The sequence below is a fragment of the Cyprinodon tularosa genome, unplaced genomic scaffold (assembly GCF_016077235.1).
Source record: "Cyprinodon tularosa strain WSP-4 unplaced genomic scaffold, ASM1607723v1 ctg412, whole genome shotgun sequence".
Classification (NCBI taxonomy): Eukaryota; Metazoa; Chordata; class Actinopteri; order Cyprinodontiformes; family Cyprinodontidae; genus Cyprinodon; species Cyprinodon tularosa.
In genome coordinates, this window is record NW_024039133.1 from 503,898 (window position 1) to 523,686 (window position 19,789).

Sequence of the window (19,789 nt, forward strand, 5' to 3'; positions counted from 1 at the left end):
GCTAGTGGTTTTGAATATGTACTTATATTTATTACCATTATTATTAATCATTTTATTTTTTATTTTTTTTAATTAATTCATTATTTTTTTATTTTTTTTTATTTTACATTTCAACCGGGAGGATCACACTGAGAATCAAGGCTCAGATAAAACTGTATGGCAAATGTATAAGTTTACTCAGAAAATATGTTGAATGCCCATCAGTGGGAAACAGTCTGGACCAAGTGGGTCAAATGAGTGCAATACATGGGTGATTTTTCAATCATGCACGGGTTTGTGAGACATGAGATGAAAGTGTTTTATTTGATTTTGCTTAGTATGTGTTTTACGTGGAGTTGGTTTCATTCAGTGAAGCTGAGAATTCCGAGTCTATTTTCCTTCCCTGAAGGCATCAGCTCCTGGGATGTTCAGCGCGCTCCTCCTCCTAGTCCCCGCTGCGCTGCTGCCGCTCCGCCGCCGCCGCTGCCTGCTGCCCGGGCTGGCTGCTGGCCCCCCGGGCCCGGGATGACGCCACCACTCGCTCCGCCCAGGCGCAAACTCGTTCCCTGCGTTCATTTCATTCCTGCTCTCATTCCGAGCATTCTTCGCATCTCTGTCAGTGCGTGAAGCGATTCACCTCCACCTTTCCTGGCCGGCCCATAAACACCAGAATAACTTGACATAGTATTCAAAATCCCCACTAACATCACATTAGCAAAAGAAAGGGACATTTGTAGATGACATATCAATAACGAGGTAAGTTTCATCTAGTTGCAGGTATGCAAACTGGTTGTAGACTTCTTATCCAGGGTTAGTTTAGATGTCTTAGAATGACTGCACAGTGTGTTCAAATGTTATCCAGGAATTTAGGAAATATCCCATCTAGTGAAGTGAGGTTTGCTCGTTTGTTTCCTCGGTGGGGATAGATGGCCGCTGCTCACTTTAAACACTCTGCTGTAGCCCACGGCTTTGACACGGCAGCGAAAATCTTTGACATTTTTCACATTTTTTGTAAAGAAGCGCTGATCCTGCTGCCCCTTATAAAAGCCACAGGTTGCGTTTACTCCTCGTCAGACTGCGGGAAATAAAAGCTCTCTATTGAATTTAGGGCGAATAAAAATAAACAGAAAAAAAGGCGTAATGCAGTTTTTTGGGGACAAGATGACGGCTGGAAACGTTGCTGTTTTCCTCCCCTGTAGTTGGAGCCTTTTCGGACCACCTCGGAGAAAGAAAGAAAACAAACACAAGAGACTTGTTGCTTCAGCGCGGCTGACGGCGCCGCTTTAAGATCGCCATCGAAGTTTAAGTGTAAGTATTATTTTATTGTTTGTTTGTTTGTTTGTTCTGAAAGCTTGTTTGGGGCACGTTGTTATTGTAAGTAAAGAAACCAAATTATGAATAAGGAAGTCTTTTGGAGTCTCTTGTTCCATAATTAAAGGTGACAGAGTTAAATAATTGTGCGCATTGTTTGACTCCATAGTATAAAGATCTGATCAGGATAATTCTTTATTTTAAAAAGGGGGAAAACACTATTTTATGTTCAACTCTAACCTTACCGGATTTTCCATGCAACGAAACCTTAAAAAGCTGTGGCGACTTATTTGAAATGAGTGGAAACTGCCTTATAGAGCTTTAATGTGGGTTCTCTGCTTTGGGAAATGCCTGCTCAGCTAAAACTGATCTACCCCCTCTCCCTGTCCAGCTGCTGTCCAACTCTGTTACAATCATTTCCTCCACACACATTTAGGAGGGCAACACTTAAGACTTTAATGGGGATCACCCTTTTTTTGGCAAAGTTTGTATAGTTAAAGTCGTTTTAAGTGCTGTTTTTTGTAAAATGTCTTTCTCTAAATGTATTAAATTTCAAATAATTACAAAACTATTTGAAATTATAACTCATATACTTAAAGTCTTTTGCAGAACTATTCATACTCCTTGAACATGATCACAGCCTGTTGGTTAAAAACCACTAACTTTGTTGTTTCTTATGCATAAGAGCTGCTCAAACTGACGCAGGATTGTAAAGCAGAAGGAAAAGGAGAAAAGTTTTCAACACTTTTAAGATCTGAAATTTTCCTATGCGTAGATATTTATTTATTTTTTTTAAACATGTTTCACTGGAATTGAAGCTGCAAAGTCTTTTTTCTGGTTATGTCTCTAGCAGCTTGCATTCCTTTTCCTGTGGTTAATTCCAGTCAGATTGTATGCAGAGCGTTTGAGAACAGCGGGTTTAGATCAATGGATTATTAATTACTTTCAGGGTGGACTTTGACTGGGCCACCCTTACACATTAATATAGTTTGATTAACCATTCCTCTGTAATTCTGATTATGTATTTAGGGTCTATTCTGTTTTCCCTTGTTTCAGTCTGTTGCACAAAATGCATGAAGACACATGGCTGTAATGTGATATAAAGAAATTGGGTATGAATACATTTAAAAGGCTGTGTATATAACTGAATTACAAATATATAAATTTTAATCAAACCAAAGCACATATGCAAAAAACTCTAAATAGTCTTTGATTGCATTTTTTAGGCGGTTAAGCAGAGGAATCACTTTAGTAGACTGATCATACAGAGATAGAGAGGCATACTGCTATATGCAAAACTAGATATGATTTAGGACACAAGCTTGATTTTTTTTGTCTGCAGTTTATGACATATTTGGATTTCACACCTTATCATATTTATTAATTTTTTTTCGAGTATCACAAATATTAATACTTCTAAATGTATATACGTTTTTCTACTTTGTGTATATTTAACAGCATCGATTATTCAAAGGTAAACATTTCATTGTCGGTAGCCGGTATAAGCTCAGAGAGAAATAAGTAGCATCCTGCATCAGATGGATCTATAAGTGTTATATTGTTCACAAACATGCACTATTCTGTCCACATAGAATAATTAAAGCATGTGTCACACTGAATGTTTTCTCTTTTAAATGCTTAAATTTGGTTTGCCATACAAATGGGTCATCAGATCACACCTGACTCTGCTCTTATAACCTGATTTGATTTAATCAAGGTTTGTTTTTTATATAGATTATTAGTTTAACTGAAAGCAATACAACAAATCAAGTAATCCTACTTGCTCTCTTGTGAGCTCTCCGTCTGTGTTTTAATATCTCATTAAGATTACAGACATGTTGTTTACATGAAAATAATAACAGCTGGAAAAGAATAAATAATAGACGTTCAGTGCAAGTGTTTGTCCGCAGATCTTCACACCTTTTATATTTAAGGATTAGGTTTTTCTTTTTTTTTTTAAGGTAGAATGCATGCTCTTAACTTATGTAACATGTGTTCTCTTGTAGTAAACAGTATTAAATATAGCTTTGCAGAACATTGATAGCTAATATGTACAGATTAAAAGTAGAAAAAACACTTTCCCTTTCTGTTACAATAAATCAGCTTACTAAAAAGAAAAAGAAAGGAAAAACAATGCTTTGTCATTTATATTATGTAACCACTGGACTTGCTGGATAGCAGCCTGGATAACATTTTGGGGATGGTGCCACACCTTCACTTATGAATTACATTTAGAATTAGCCAGAATGTGTTTGTAAATTAAAATAACTAAATTTTTTTGCTCACATGCATTCATCTTAAATTCTTAAAATAAGAATATTTTACAGATTACCTAAGACCATTTTTCATCGATTTTAGTAGAAGAGATTTTACAATTTATATGAGAGATAAAAAGAATCACATCTAGAACTGCAGATGGACATTTTTAAAACTGTTCTTTATTAATTAAAGCAACACACACCACTTGAATGATTAAACATATGTTAGAGCTAGCAATACTCACATCACTGCAGATCTATTGTAAATAGTATTTTTCTTTTTATAGTGACTGTGTCCATACTTATGGCATGAAGCCTTTTTTTTTCTGAGTCTGAGTATTGTTGGAACAGAGGCTGGAGCTATGTGCCCGTGTTGCTTTGCTAATTTCTTTACTTCCTACTGGCCTGCTAGATCAATGTGAAAGGAAGGAGTTGTGGTCTGGCAGTGAGGAAGTAACTAATCTATGAGCATGGTATCTACTTTGTCATCCTTTCCAAATAGAACTACAATGCAAGAGTTAGATACAGGATTTATATATGTTTTATTGCGCTGACAAAGCACCTCTTTCTTTAACAGCATCTAGGCTTTGAAATAACCAAGAAAATTATAGTTACCTCTTATAAGTTTCAGCATTGTTGATTTCCGAGTTACTGCTTATGATAAACTTGCCTTAGTTGTTTATTACACTAGACTTAGTGCTTGTTTTCATTTTTTTGCAGCTCGTGTTGTAAAGCATTTTTCACAGTCTGTCTTTTATCATGCCCCACATGCTAGTGTGTCTACCATCTTTAACATGTATCTGAATATAAAAAAATAAAATGCATTTTGTTTCTGTGCATCTTTTATGATTGTAAAATATTGTGTGTGTATTAGGATGCACAGTGTACAATTAGCTTTGGCATTGCCAGTAAATAAATGGAAATGTCATTGCTATAACATCGGCAATTTATTTAAAAGAGGTAATAACTGGCAAAGACACAAAGAGGATATATATATATATATATATAAAAAAAAATATATATATATATATTTTTTTTTTTTTTTTTGTGCGCCAAATAATTTTTACCCGTGTATCATCATCAAAAATGAAACCAATAAGCACTAAGATCAATAAACCCCTTATCTAAAATTCTAAAAAGCTTAGGCAAAGACATGTTGATCCTTTCATGGAATACCTATGTGAGAAAAAATGTCACTGCCATTCATAAAGAGCTATTGATAATGATTAAGGATACTTTGTTGGTGCATATTGAGGTGCATAGGAATCTACTTGTTTTAATTCTATTTTCTGAATGTTTTGGATGTACAATAAAATGAAACAAGAACAATAGTTCTCATTGATAAGAAAGAATAGAAACAGTTTGTATTCTAAAACAAAGGTCAAATAACCACTATTTTAGAAAAGAAAACATTCAAACCGGACAACTAGAAAGGCTTTAAAATTTGTATAAGTACCTCTGGAAAACAATTGTGCTTATCTTTGGTATAAATTTGATCATTTTCCACAAAACTGGAATTGAAATGATGCACAATGCTTTTATTTGCTATGAAAGATCCAGTTTGTGCTCATTTGAATTGTAAGAGAAAATCTTTAACTGTGTGACTAAATGATTTGCCAGCATCTAGTTTTCCAAGTCACATCAACTTTCCTGCAGTCCTCCAGAATGTTTGGCCCTTAGGTAAACGTAGTGTAGAACCTGCATCGCAAAGTACACACTGCTACGCAGCAGTTGTAGCAGGGACCACCGAGGCCAGTGGAAAGTGGCACGAGAAAGGAAAAGCTGGCTCAGAGCCACTGACGTCATCTAAGTAAATCTGCTCCAGTATTGCTGCCATAAAATGAATGCCAGCTACCACATGCACTTTGACCCTTTCAACCACCCCAGTTAAGAGTATCATTCATCTTTTTGGCTCTTTGCACATATAACACTGTTAAGGTATAATCAGTCTGTCTGCTGTTTTAAAGCAACACTGGTGAAATGATGTGAATCTGATTCATGTAGTTAACGCAGACAGGCACACGTGACAGCTAAGGATTAAAGAGCGGTTTAGTTCCAGGTGATTAGCTTCTAATGTTAAGCCAACAACTAGATAATCATTTAGTTATCAGATCAAATCTTGCCAAGCTTTATTGAATTTTGAAAATAGTGAATTGCAGCTAAAAAGTGCCCAATGTTAGTATGAATTCATATATTTCAAAATATTAATATTGACATAATTGGTGCACTCATAAAAAAAATTAGCATAAAGAAATATTTAGAGCAAAGTTTTTTGACCTTGCAAAAATGACTTGGATATAAGTTTTGATAACTGGTGATGATTTTTACCATGGTAATTTTTTTCCACTCGATACAGTATTTTAACATCCATTGTAATTGAAATACGCTTTGGTGTTCAGCTCCAATAATCTATTTTTAGATTTAATTCAAAGCTAATATATTACAGGAAACTGCAGTTATCCTACATGTACAGTTTGTATTATTTAGTTTTTAATTAAAAATGAAGTAAAATCCAAATGGAACAAACAGGGATTGCAGGTCAAACCATGGATAAAATTTAAAGTTGTTTATAGCCGACCAATTCCTTGGGCTTCTGATGGAAAACCATGTTAAAGTGAGCACTTTTGATGTGGTGGGGCTTTTAGTTAAAGGCTTTACATATAAAGCTGAATCTACTAACTTTCTTGTGTTGCTTTAAATAAAACATAGAGTGGCTGTGCCTCCTCTGCTGTTTGAAGTTATCCTACTGTAATGCTAAGGCGTTGCATTGTTTAAAATGTGGCATTTGCTATTTACAACAAGTTTCAGCTCCACAACCTCTCATTAGAACTTTTTTAATACTTCAAAGTTGTTTTAATTCCAGGTATGTTATTAACCATCTGGTATTACAGTTTTGCAAAACAACTATATACACGTATAGTATATACTCCCATTATTCATTTTATGAGTCAGTTTATGAAACAAATACAAACATTTCAAGGTTTTAGTTGCAAAGAAAGCAGGAAATCTGGGCTTTAACAGCTTCCTTTTAAGCGCTGACCATAGACGCAGTAGCAGTGCTCAGCTTCCTCACGGTGAAAGAACTTGATCTCAACAAAAGAGAAGAGTTGCTTAAATTAAGGAAACTGTATATTTTGTGGTTTGTTGTCATGAATAATTGTTGTCTCAAAACTGCTATACTCCCCCGGTAACTTGTTTGGTCGGATTTTTTCGCACAAGCTTTTATCAGAGGCTGCTGTACTGTTATCGTTGCTGACATAAATACGGGTTGTTGTTTTTCTGCCTTGAAGGGGTCTTAGGATAATTAAAAAGGCACAGATGCAGATGAAGGAAAGCTTCTAACAGGAGTACAGTGACTCCCTAGTTTGTAAGTTTGTCATCTCTTCTAGCTCTCTGCAGTTTGTTGCTGTGCCATCCAAACCCTCTTTTCTGTTTCTATGGAAAATTGGCCAAGGATTTTGAAATGATCAACAAGTATCTTTGATATATATTGTCACTATCACTATCTACTACTGTAAAAAACATAATTATTCTAGAGCACATAGGGCAAATATTGCTTTTGAACAGTTACAGATATGAAAATGAAATATAAAAACATTTCCAAATAATCTACTGTCACCAGAATTTTTAAACCCGCCACCTGTTAATTCATATTGTTACATCAAATCAATTGGTAATTAAAGAAATGCATTAAAAGTATAATGCTGTTTAATATTGCAAAACAGGAATACAGATAAACACAACCTGGGTACCCCTTCATGTTTTATCACAGTAAGTCTGATTTGGCTAATAATAAGAGATGAGGTTGGTCACAAGTAATGAAATCCTTAAAAATAAAGGAAAGTTAAAGATGGTGCATACAGTGCTATTAAAACACACTTTCCCTTTACATATTTGTTTTGTTTCTCTTCCTGAAAAGTTTTTCCTATTATCAAACACTAATTGTGCCTAGTAGTGGTAGCTAGATTGGTCCAAAATATTGATACTAAGGGAAGTGGTGGCTTAGTGTTTAGGACATAGAGCTTGGAATCCTGAGGTTCTGAATTTGAGCCCCACTCCCACAGACTGCCACTCTGAGGAAGACCTTTGACCCCACACTGCTCTCTGGGCGCCGAACAATGGCAGCCCACTGCTCCCCAAAGAGATGGGTTAAATGCAGAAAGTAAATTTCGTTGCTTTGTACTTGTGGCAGTATAATGACAATAAAAACTGATATTCTAGTTTAAGGTTTACTTTGTATGAACTGCTGCTGTTTATTGAATAGTACAACAGCCAGGTCATGGATGATTCTTTTTATCCATCCATCTTTTTTCCAGCAGGATCACAGTGTGGCTGGTGTCCACCTCCAGCAGTCTATGGGGGTAAATGGCTTGTTTTACTGCAGTGACCTTGTTGCGGGTATTACGCAGACATTTTTGATTCTGATTTTTGATTTATGCTCAATATTGAAGTATGGTCTGCGCTATGTTTTTTCCACGCCACAACGCAAGAGGGACAATCACAAACTAGCTGGGGGTCTAGATACGGCCGAGGCGGTGAGGAAATGGAGGCAAGTTTATTAGACAATGAAGGGACATGAGGGCGAAAAAGATCCAGGTGGTCCCAGTGTTCTCGCACACCTCACTCTTCTAGCCGGTCTTTCTTCACTAGTCATTCTCCTCAACCGCGGTCATACAAACAAAACAAGCCGCTAAGGTACCAAACAGGAAATACACATAGTGTAGAGCGGATGTAGATTTGGCACATCAGATACCTCCTGTCTGCGGTCAACTACAATTTCGGAGAGGTGCCGAAGAGTGTCTGTGGAGGGGGCGGGGACGTCTCTGAGTTCACTGAATTGTCCCAGTACACTATCACAGTTAGTGGCATCTCTCAGATTATTTTCTCTGATGTGCTGGATTCAAGCAAGCCCTGAAGACACCGAATCCAATTTTTGCATTCGATCAGACAGAAAATCGTGTCGGACGAGGTCGTAGTGTTTAATAGCAGGCTACTTGATCCATAATAGAAGTTTAGGAGGACAGAAAATGAATATAGTAAAATAGTGATCCTCTTTATGCCTCATAACAAAAAAAATAGCGAGGGGCAGATAATGCATGTAAGAGCAGCTCTCTCCCCTCTTTATGAAAAAAAACCCAAAAAACTTAAAATTCCATAAACTACACAGATTTCTCTCTGAGAATCACCTATTACTACCTCAGCCCGCATATAAACCGCCCCACAGCCTTTATTGCGTAGAACAAACAAAGTTCCCATTATGTTTTAATATAGGTTAAAAAAAAGTCTCTATCTGTTTTGGTTAGAGACTGGTTAAGTGGGGGTTTGCTTTACAGCTGTGCCGGTGTTTTTTATTATTTTATTTTTTTATTTTTAATACATTTTCATATTCTGTTCAAGTCAAATATGGGGAATTGTTTTAATTTGTGTGTAGCACAGAGACAAAAGTGAAAAAAATCTGCACAGATCTGCTCACCCTGCCTAGTCGGAGCCTCTCTATACGCAGTCAGTGTGACGAGATAAAAACAGATCAGATATTAAACAGTCGTACTCAACCAGTGTGTTCAGGCTTTAGAGGTGGGGGCTTTCATCACCATAATCATCAGCTTAAGTGGGAAAGTAGCTGGCAACAAATCTGTCTTTTGAAAACTGATTTTTTTTTCTTCAATATGTGAATAATAAGGCTCCTTTTCAACCGAAGGTGGGAGAATTTCTCTATTTTAACCTCTACCTGATTCTTGTCCACATAAGGATCATACCTGCCATCTTTGCTCAGTGCTGTTGCACTGATATTGGGCTAGTGGTTAGAGCAGTGCGTTTCTGCTCTGAGCAGGTTGCACTCTGGGTCTCTGAGCAAGACCCTTAACCCCACACTGCGCCCCGGGCGCGGCACAGCTTCAGCCCTCTGCTCCCCAACGGGATGCGTTACATGCAGAGGTAAATTACTCCAATGTGATATCAATAAAGTTCAATTATCAAATTATTATTCAATATCTTTAAGATGCCTAGCTAAATCCATCCTGATCTCTTAAAAACTTAATTTAATTTAGACGTTCACTTCTGCTTTTGCATATATAAAAAATTTTGCTCCTTATTTCAGATCTTAGTTTTTCAGACTCATGTTGCATATTTTTAGTAGAGTTAAATGCAATCAAAAATAACTGAACTGATTTAATCATTCCACAGTCCACAAAATTCAGTAACCCAGTACTACTCTTCAGGTTTAATCCCCTGATTCTGTATTTGACCACCTGCCATTTTTTTCCTCGACTTAAACATAGTAAGGGGGTAAAGAAATGTCCTATATTTTCTTCTTTGTCGCAGTTCAGTAGCCTTTATTTTTCTCCCGATAAAGAAAATGTTGGTATTGAACCATCCATTCATACCATTCAGGTAAAAAAATACCATCATAATAATTGATTACAATTTTCCATAGTTATCCCTGTGTCATGTTCATAGCATGAATAAGTGATCTATTTACTAAATGGATTTTGCAAAATTTCCAATGCTAAACATAGTCTTGGTAACACACATTTTAACTGAAGATTTTATAGTGTAAATGCTCTTCTTGGAGGAAAAAAAAATGACAGCTTACAGAAAACAATGATAAAAGAGAGATATAAGGGAATACATGATGGCTAGAGAAGCAGAAGAAAATAGAAGAAAGTCAATGGGAATTGGCAGCAGCAAATGCAAATAGTGGCCTTCTCGCTCGTCACTATGATTTGTTTTTGTCATGCCCGTTCGCACGCGTCCTGAACGAGCAGCAGCCTGCCCCAGGCCTACTCTGCTCTCATAACTGTCAGGAGATCCTTTATCTGACAGACCTTTATTTACAGCTTTAATTTCCTGAGCTTTATGTGTTCCCCTCACACTCCACGCCACCATGACATGGACTCACACCGCCTGGAATGCACTGCAAATTTTTGATAGGCAAATGCCGCCTCAGCTGTCATTACATTTTTTGTTTGAATGGTAAATTGTCTTGTTTTATATAGTCTAATATTACAGTCGGAGCAGGGATATGTTTTCTAAATGGAAGATTCTATCACGCAGATGTATATATATTAGATTTTTCTTTGTTGCCATGACTTGAAGACCTTTAGCTATGTCTGTTTGCTGGTCTACCAGTGTCTCTTTCTATTGTCTAGATCTGGCTGTTGTTGTTACCGTTTCTCATGCTGAGACAGGTACAGAGGGCTGCTTTGACAGACCCTGTAAATCAATCTAAGGCAAAGATTGATCTTGCAGTTGGCCAATGGTTGCTGGGTAGTTAGATACAGGTCTCATGTTTGAGAGAGATGATATCAGACAGAGTCATGGCACATCGCCTGTCAGTTCAAAGAGGCATGAAATAAGCACCAAGCTAGTGTGGATAACATAGGCAGCATAAGTGAGCTTTATAGTCTACTGGACTTGGAAACTTTGTTGGCTAAACTATTTGTTCTTTGAAACATTTAGGAAAATTTAAAACAGAGGAATGTTTTAATTCCTAAAGTAGTTTTATAGTTTTTGAAATTGATTGTTTTTGATCATGCAATCCATTATATCTGAGGATTATTTTAATCCGTATTAAACAGTTGTTGCTTGCCTTAACTTTACCTTCATATTACATGAATTCAGTGAATATTTCTATGCTTTTACTTTATTTTCCAATAAAACTGTATCTGAAGGTCCTCAAAGATCTATTGTAAAAGGTTGCATTCCATAAACAAGTAATTCTCAAGGTAATTCATTAGTTTTTCCATGATAAAAAGTGGAATTTTAACCCTTTTGTTACTTATTAATGTCCATAGTTGGTTACTGACATAAAAAGGGATAATTCTGACATTGCTGTCATAATTATGCAAAGGCCAGGATATGTCTTTACAACATGTTAAAAATGTCGAGTTTTGAAATCACACAGTAATTACAGTTTCGCACACTGTGGCCTTAGCTTGTGTGGGCCATTATGGGGTGCACAAAAGTCATTCACAGAATCATTATTGCACCCTCTGAGATAACAGCACAAAAGAACTCCACATGGAAAATTACATTTGAGACCTCTCATCTGCTATTTCATTACCCTGCTCTGTCTGATGGGTGAAATGGCTTCTCTTAATTTAAGGAGTTGGATTCCAGCTTGGTGAGTGGTTTATGTAATCTCACGGTAAGTGTAATTTCCTATAATTCCATGTCACACCTACTACTCTGCTTAGCTACCGCATTCAGTTCTCACATTGCTTTCCGTCCTTTACCACCGCGTCTTACAAATAAGGCCATTTCTATGGTGTGTAGCTTGCAAAGACAGAAGTATGCAATTATTTTTCAAGCAACAAGTGTTTCTATGGGCGACATTCATACCTTCCTTTGACAGATGTAATTAGCCTGCAAATTCTGCAGCTCTAAGAAACCATTTGTTTTGAAAATGGCCAGGTTATTTACATGTTTAACAAACCAGCAGCATCTTGTTTATACAATTTCTGTGAATCTATTTGATACAAAATAAAGAAAAAGAAAAAACCCTACATAAGTTTTGTCTAAATAAAGTCTGAGTTTGGACAAGAAATCAACAAACATTACCATGCAGGTAAAAAACGGCAGTAATGTCATCAGCAAACCACAACATGTAATATTTTGGTCATTGATTTCTTTTTCTGAACCTTCAGTGTATTGCAAAAAATATTTTTTTAAATGCTACCATAATGAAAATAAAAAACTTAGTTTTTTTGATATTTGAATAACAGTCTGAAATTTTGGTTGGAGAACTCTTTAAATCTTTAGGACTCAGCCAGTCATCATGTGAGTCATGTGACTGTGCATATCCATTGCAAATGCACTGATTTCTTATGATGTTATTTTGTAAGTCACGATGTGAAAGCAGACTGCCGACCTAGAACTAAGGTAAGAGAACAAACAGGAGGTGCTTTTATCGTAATTAAACCCAATACCACTAGAAACAATCTTGCAAGTTTTATCCTGTGTCATATAGTTAATAGAATTTAAAAACATGGCTAAAACAGTGCAATTTCTTTTTCAAAGCTGTCTTGGTACATTTTCTTTGATGCAAGGAGAAAAGCTACAACTTTATGTAAAATAACTTAAAATTGACTATTTTTGTAATTGAAAGGTGAAATTGGAGTTGATGGAGTCAATTTAAAACTATTATTTTGGTAAATAAGGACTTCTTTTTTATACTGATGAAAGTAATGACAGATCAATCTAGACTTACAAAGATGATCAAAATATACAATTTACACATGCCCTAAAAAGTTTTTATTGCTAAGGATGACCTTAAGTTAACTTCTTTCTTACTTATTTGTTTCAAATATTCTATGACTATTTAAAGATTTGAAAATAATGAGTTAGTATGAGCATGCATCTATCTGTTTGAAGCCCAACCTGTCTCTCTGCTTGTTGTGATCAGGAGTAAAGTTCAGGATTGTTCTGGGATGAAAGGTGCAGATCTAGAGAGTCCCAGGCTTTTATTTGTTAAAATGGGAATGTTTCCCCTCCCTCATCGGTTTCTTAGTTCTGCAGCGTCAGCAGACTGCACACAAAAACGGAATTCAGTAAAAGCTCCCCCTGCTCTCTGGGAGTCCCCCCCACCCCGCACCCCCAACAGCTTGTTCCCATCCCCCCCCCTTCCCCCTTCCCCTGACATGTTGGAAGAAACATATGCTACTATTCCTGCTTCCTGACAGCTTGTGCTGCTTCAGTGGGATTTTGCTCAGAGAGAAAGCCGTTGTTTTGGAAACGGGAGAAATTGAGAACAGAAGCTGAAGTCATTGGACTGATATAAAATGGACTAAATAGTTTTTAATTTTACGGATAAAGGTGAAGCTGTTTTAAATCTGGTACAGCGTTTTTTTAAAGGTAGACACTACAAAACCATGTACAAGTTGTGATGGTAAAATCAAATCTCTGTATTAAAACGCTGTTGGTGTTTTTTTACTAAGTGTAAAAACCTAGTTAATTTAGTCTCTGTATTACTCATTTAGATGTTTAACTGCTCACAGACCAATAAGCAATCATCTATGTTGTATGCTTGGGTAGAAAATAGACGAGAAGGCTAAATAACATGTCAGTTTGCACAGTTTGTATGTACTGAAAACAAATAAGATACAGACGGCTACATTGATTTGAAATTTGCTGTGGTAACAAGTATGGATAATTCAACTAGTACTCCCTCAAGACTGCGCTGAAGTAATTCATTGGTTCCTGAGCACTTCTTAAATGACACAGGTGTAAAAAAACAAAAAAAAAAACAAAAACAGGTCAGAGAATTTGCTTTTTCGGAACATTATATTAGTTTTCATTAAGGTCCAAGTCCTGATTTTGCTTTTAGTTCCTAGTTATTCATTCAGAAATTTGTTCTCGTGCTATGGTTTTGAAATGAACATCTTAGCCCCTGAGTGTTTTGGAAAGCGATATTGGCATAACTGTTAGGGCTGCAAATGATGATTATTTTGCTAATTGATTAATCTTCTGACCATTTTTTCAATAAAGATTAATGGTTAAATTTAAAAAATGGCTAAATAATATATATATATATATATATATATATATATATATATATATATATATATATATATATATATATATATATATATATATATATATATACATACAGTTATAATTGATCTACATGGGTTGCTCTTCCAGCACATGTTATGTTCTAGAGTAAATACTGTAGCAGAATTTTCTTTTATTATGAAGTCAATTGACAATTATTTAAATAACCAATTAACTAGGAATAGTCTTATTATTCCGGCCTTAGCTGTTATTATTCTTCAGCAACAGGTTAGTTTGCCTTAAAAAAAAAAACTATGGAAAAATGCCAGTGCTAATTGTTATTGAAGTTAATCTTTTTTTAACCAAAATGAACATGACATCCATTGACAACCAGGAATTAATAAATGAAAGGCTCTCAGTTTATTCCACTTGTTTTACTATAAATATCTGCCTTTTGGGGTTGTATCAACAACAGATGGAGTAAAATCCTATAAAGAACTGGAAAAAATCTGTTAAAAGAACAAACACCAATAAAACGTTAACACCACTAACCAATTAAATGATGCAGTGATATCAGAATGCTGTGAGGAAATGTATGTGTCAGAATCAAGGTTTGTTATAAAGAATTGGAAATGGGGACAAATAAGCTTTAAGACTAACAAAGAAGATTAATCAGAATGTGGTCCTACAAGCAGTCCAAGAAACAAAGCAGACAGAAACATTAAAAAAAGAAATATGAGGCTCTGGGCTTTTAAACAACCCCTTGTACTGTAGGCCCACATATATCTTTAATTAATGTATGTATGAGTCCCGATAGTGTACTTCAACTTATTCTGGCATAAACAGAACAAGCAATGTTGTAAACACGGCTAGATTAATGGCGAAGACAATCTTAGCAGACTTAGCAATAGCAGCTTGGATAAAAAAAAAAAAAAGAAAATGTAACATGTTTATAAGGGCTATCAGTAAATGTGTCATCCAGGTTTGTGAGAGAGAAGAAGATAAAGTCTAATAAAAAAAGAGCAAGCTTATGCTACTGTTCAAATAGTTTGTAGAGATAAAACTGGAGCCTTAAGTCCACAATAGCCTTAACTAATGCTTGATTGCGTCCTGCTATGAACCGAACATGTTTTAAGCATCAAAACAAAGCAAAACATTTTCTTTTATCCAAACTTAGTTTTCCGTGGTCATACATAACTGTCAACTGTTCTGAATAACAATGGAGCATGTCCGATGGGGCAATTAGTTGCATATCTGTTGGTATGCTCATGCATTGCAATACATGAGCAAAGTTTTCCTTTCATGGATTTTTGATAGCTTTTCAAAGGCTCCAGGCTTTAGAGAAGCTGGGAGCTTTTTAAAGCCTGAGTAGCGTTTTGATACACATTTAACCGGGTAATTTGACTTTCCACAAGCTTCTCTGCCTAGTCAGAGGTAGTTCTTCAGAAACTTTCCTTGGGATTGTTGAAAGGGCAGGAGGTGCTCAGCAAGATTTCATACAGTGCTTTGTGCCAGAAGCATTTGCACTTACTGGAAAAGGTGATTGTACAGATTTGTTTTTATAACTTAAATTATAACAAAAATGTTTTAAAATGTTTTTAATAAAAAAAATAGTCCTCAAAACATCGTCTGTCAGGTCAGTTTATCAAACATTAGCCTTTTCTGAAATCTGCTGAGAAATCAGGGAGTTTGTCTCTGTGTGGCCTTGTGATGGACTGGTGACCTGCTTCTTGTCCACAGACAGCTGGAGATAGGCACCAGCACCTCCTGTTACCCCAATTATAAGCGTGAGGGTAAATTGATGGAATGGATAGATCTTTTTTCTTTGCCTAAAATTGTTGACAGTGAGTGTTGAGGCTGATGAATTCCCTTGGATTCTTACCCATCTAAAACAATCCCAGGAAGAGAGGCTTATTCCTTTATTTTCAAGCAGTGGGGAAAACCACTTCATTGACGTAACCAGAGACAATATCTCTTTTGGGGAATCTATGATCTGATTCTTTCTATAGTAGAGTACATATATCAGATACACTGAAGACTGTACTTTACTTTGGATACAAGGTTTCTACGTTTTTCGCAGTACATGTGTCCTCAATACAGTTTACGGCTAAAGTAATGCTGAAGAAATTCAATTAAAAGTTGTTCTTTAGTTTTCTCTGCTCCGCTCTTTTCTTTCTCCTTTCTTTTTGGCATATTTTGTAACTGTGCCTACTCTGTTTTTTCTTCTTCTTTTTTTGTTATGGGAGGGGAGTATTTATATCTCCCCTTAATATACACAAGATCATATTGACCTACAGTCGGAAGTTGTGCCGAACCACCTGCAGGAGTTGCTAAGCACCAGCTGAAGAATGTCTGCGTTTTTATAGGGTAGGACAAAAATACTCTGACCATCAGTTCGGTTGGACAGACCAGCCGTTTGCTTCCGAACCTCCCAATGGCCTGTTGCACTGAAATGTGTAGGAGGGACTCTGACCCTTTACAACAGACTTATTGAAGATATGTAGCATAATGCTGCAAACAATAAAAGATCTAAACATTTTCAAGAAGTACAGTCTGCTTTGTTACATCTTATAGACAACGTTAAAGTTCCATGTCCAAGCCAGTTTGTTGAAGAGGTAAACACTAAGGTATTTATACTCATAAAACTTCTCCACCTCTTCACTCACAATGCAAATAGTGTTATTTGACTTCTGTTTCTATTGAATTGTTAATCATATGCTTTGTATGTCATATAGATTGGTGATTTGTTTTCATACCATATTACATTGTAATTCAATAACTAACTATAATTAGCCTCTTGTCCATCTATGATACAGCCGAGTAGCTCAGAGGTAAAAACACCTTTTCATACACTAGAGGTCTGAGGAGTGAAAAGGAATGGTGAGAGTTTATTCCCCTGTGCACCTACTGTGATGTCGACTTCCTGGTTAGGTCTAACCAGCTGTTGTGTGAGTTGGGTAATCATTGATTACAATTCTTAAGGCTGTGTATTTTAGACAAAGGCGGAGGAGAGCAATTCAAAGAACTTGATCCTCTAACTACTGTCAGTTAACACATACTTGTTCAATTTTGGGGGGATCTTTAACATAAAAGCTATAGCATAGAGTTCATAGCATAAACTCTAAATTCTTTTCTTATTTTTGATTTTTCTCTTTTTTTAACTGGGAGGCTGAATATATCTGTATTTATATAATATTTTTTGTTCTCTCTGTAAATCACCTTCTGACCCTTCTTATTCTGAGAAGGACACTATTTACAGTAGCTGAACTGTCCCTCCTTTGCAGGCTCTTAGTAACCTTTCAGTGTGCTTTCACATTTAGGATTTTCGGCATTATTATATAAAAACAAAAATCTTCCTCACCCATCACGGGCAGTCTTCTCCCCTTTTTTTCTATCAGAGGCCTGGGAGCTTGAGGGTTCTGTGTAGTACCTTTGCTGTTACTAGAACTGCACTCTTCTGGACCGAGGGTCACTGCCCTGAATGCCCCAATGACCACGGGTACCACTGATGTCTTGACCTTTCAGGTTTTCTCCTGCTCTGAACATGTACATGAGAAATACCAGGGGTTCTTCGCTGAGGCCCTGGTATTTCTCATGTTCCCTTTTCCTGATGTTGCAGTCACTTGGTATTGCTATGTCAACCACAACGGCTTTCCTCTGATTTTTGTCCACCACCATAATGACTTTGTACCATTCGGTCCGTCTGTATCTGGAAGTCCCACAGGATCTTGGCTTGGTCATTCTCTACTGTCTTTGGAGGTGTTTCCCATTTTGACCTTAGGGTTTCCAGCCCCTACTCTGCACAGATGTTCCTGTGTACTATTCCAGCCACTTGGTTATGACACTCCATGTTAGCTTTCCCTGCCAGCATCTTACACCCTCCAGATATGTGCTGGATTATCTCAGGGGCTTCTTTGCACAGTCTGCATCTGGGGGGGACTTTTAGAAACAGATAGGTTAAAGTTTTGGATGAAGACATTTGGTTCAAGACAGAGATGAAGAGGCAGAGAGTTCTATGATCAGGACAGAAGATTAAGAATTTGAGTGTGTGAATTTGTGTGACAGGAAAGCTGTCAGTAGAAGTTGGATGGGATGTGTTTTCCTGGAGAAGGGAGAAGAGGATCTTGAACTTCGTCATAAGCTGAATCTGTTAAAGAATGTGTTAAGTCTAGACCGCCATCTTCCAAGGGTTCTTACCACCTCCTAATCGATCTCCTTCAAGTTAAGACCTTCAAATCACTTCTCTGTCATACAATTTCGACCACAGTGGTAAGTCTGTCAGAAACGATCATTCCCAGGAAAAACTTGGTCTCCAAATGAGAGTTAGTCATAAAATCTGCATGCTAATATGGACAGAAAGAACAAGGCTTAAAGAATAAGAGACAGTAAAAAACAACCAAATACAATCAGAAATATAGTTAATATCAACCACTAAGTAAATATTAACTGGGTTTATATTCCCTGTCAGGAAAATCCTCTTTAATCAATGATTTAATTTCTGATCAAAATCTGGATGTTATTGTTTAACAGAAACATGGTTACATGAATTAAATGAGACCTATTCTCATAGACTCAGCGCCTCTGAGTGTTATATGTTATAAGAGTGCAGATAGCAAAGGAAAGTTTGGGAGTGGACACTTTGTTTAAAGTTTCACTGAAGTGTGAAAAAAGTATTTCTAGGCAAATTCAACTCTTTTGAATATTTGGCTCTCCGGGTAAAGAGCCCAGTTCAAACCACGTTCTTGAGTATTTGCAGGCCTCCTCAGTTAAAAAAAATACATTTTATCTGGGTAATAGGTGTTGAATAAGACTTAACTATTTGGGTAGACTTCAACATTGATTTTGACAATCCTAAAGATAGAAGTAGAACAAAAACTATGTGATTATCTTAGAAACTTGCGCTCTTTGAGTCTTGAAATATGGGAAAGATGGACAAATGCCTGCAGTCAATGTCATGAATAGTTGAACACAGCTATAATCAAAGGGAACTACTGATTGCTTGGTACAAAGGCACAAGCAGATCTTTCCCTTTTGTCATAAATACATTGTTTGCTTATGGTTGCTTGGGAAAGAAACATGATTTACTGAATTAGATATACAATGCATGTGGAAATGCACTGCATCCCAAATAGTGTGCTGATCTGTGCTACAAATATTCATACACAGCTTGATTATATTTTCACCTTCGCATTTATGTACTATATTTACTCACCTTACAACTTACCAACATGACACTGTAACCCTTAAGGCTGATTTATACTTCGAAACTAGGTCGTCTGCGTGTGTGTCGCAGTGAATGCAGGGACGTCCCCGCCCCCTCCGCAGACACTCTGCTGCCCCTCTCCCAAATTGTAGGTGACCGCAGACAGTGCCGCAGACAGGAGGTCTCTGATTGGTCAAATCTACATCCGCTCTACTCATGCGTATTTCCTGTTTGTTACCTTGATGTTTTGTTTGTATGACCGCCATTGCGGAAAAACGTGAAGTTTGACGAGTTAGAAGAGCGAGGTGCGTGACAACGCTGGGACACTTTTTCCATCTGGATCCTCGCTCTTTTTTTGCCCTCGTGTCCCTCCGTTGTCGCACAAACTTTCCCCCACTTCCTTACTGCTTCGGTCGTATCTAGACCCACAGCTAATTTGTGATTGTCCCTCTTGCATTGTGGCATGGAATAACATAGCGCAGACCATGTTTCAAATTTGAGCATAAATCAAAAATGTCTGCGACAAGCTCACTGCTACACACAGCTG

The 19,789-nt window shown here is 36.8% G+C and overlaps 1 protein-coding gene across 6 annotated transcripts in view; it reads left to right on the top strand.

The window, feature by feature from the left end:
• The first annotated feature begins 448 nt into the window (after positions 1 to 448).
• tead1b (TEA domain family member 1b) overlaps positions 449 to 19,789 on the top strand; it is a 57,893-nt gene continuing 38,552 nt past the window's right edge. For 2 of the 6 annotated variants that reach the window (XM_038298707.1, XM_038298711.1), the window contains exons 1-2: positions 450 to 735; positions 1,179 to 1,287. The gene's annotated coding sequence lies outside the window, so the exon portion shown is untranslated. Of the gene's footprint in view, positions 736 to 1,178; positions 1,288 to 19,789 lie in introns of all 6 variants that reach the window. The other 4 variants (XM_038298706.1, XM_038298708.1, XM_038298705.1 and 1 more) reach the window with 3 other exon arrangements.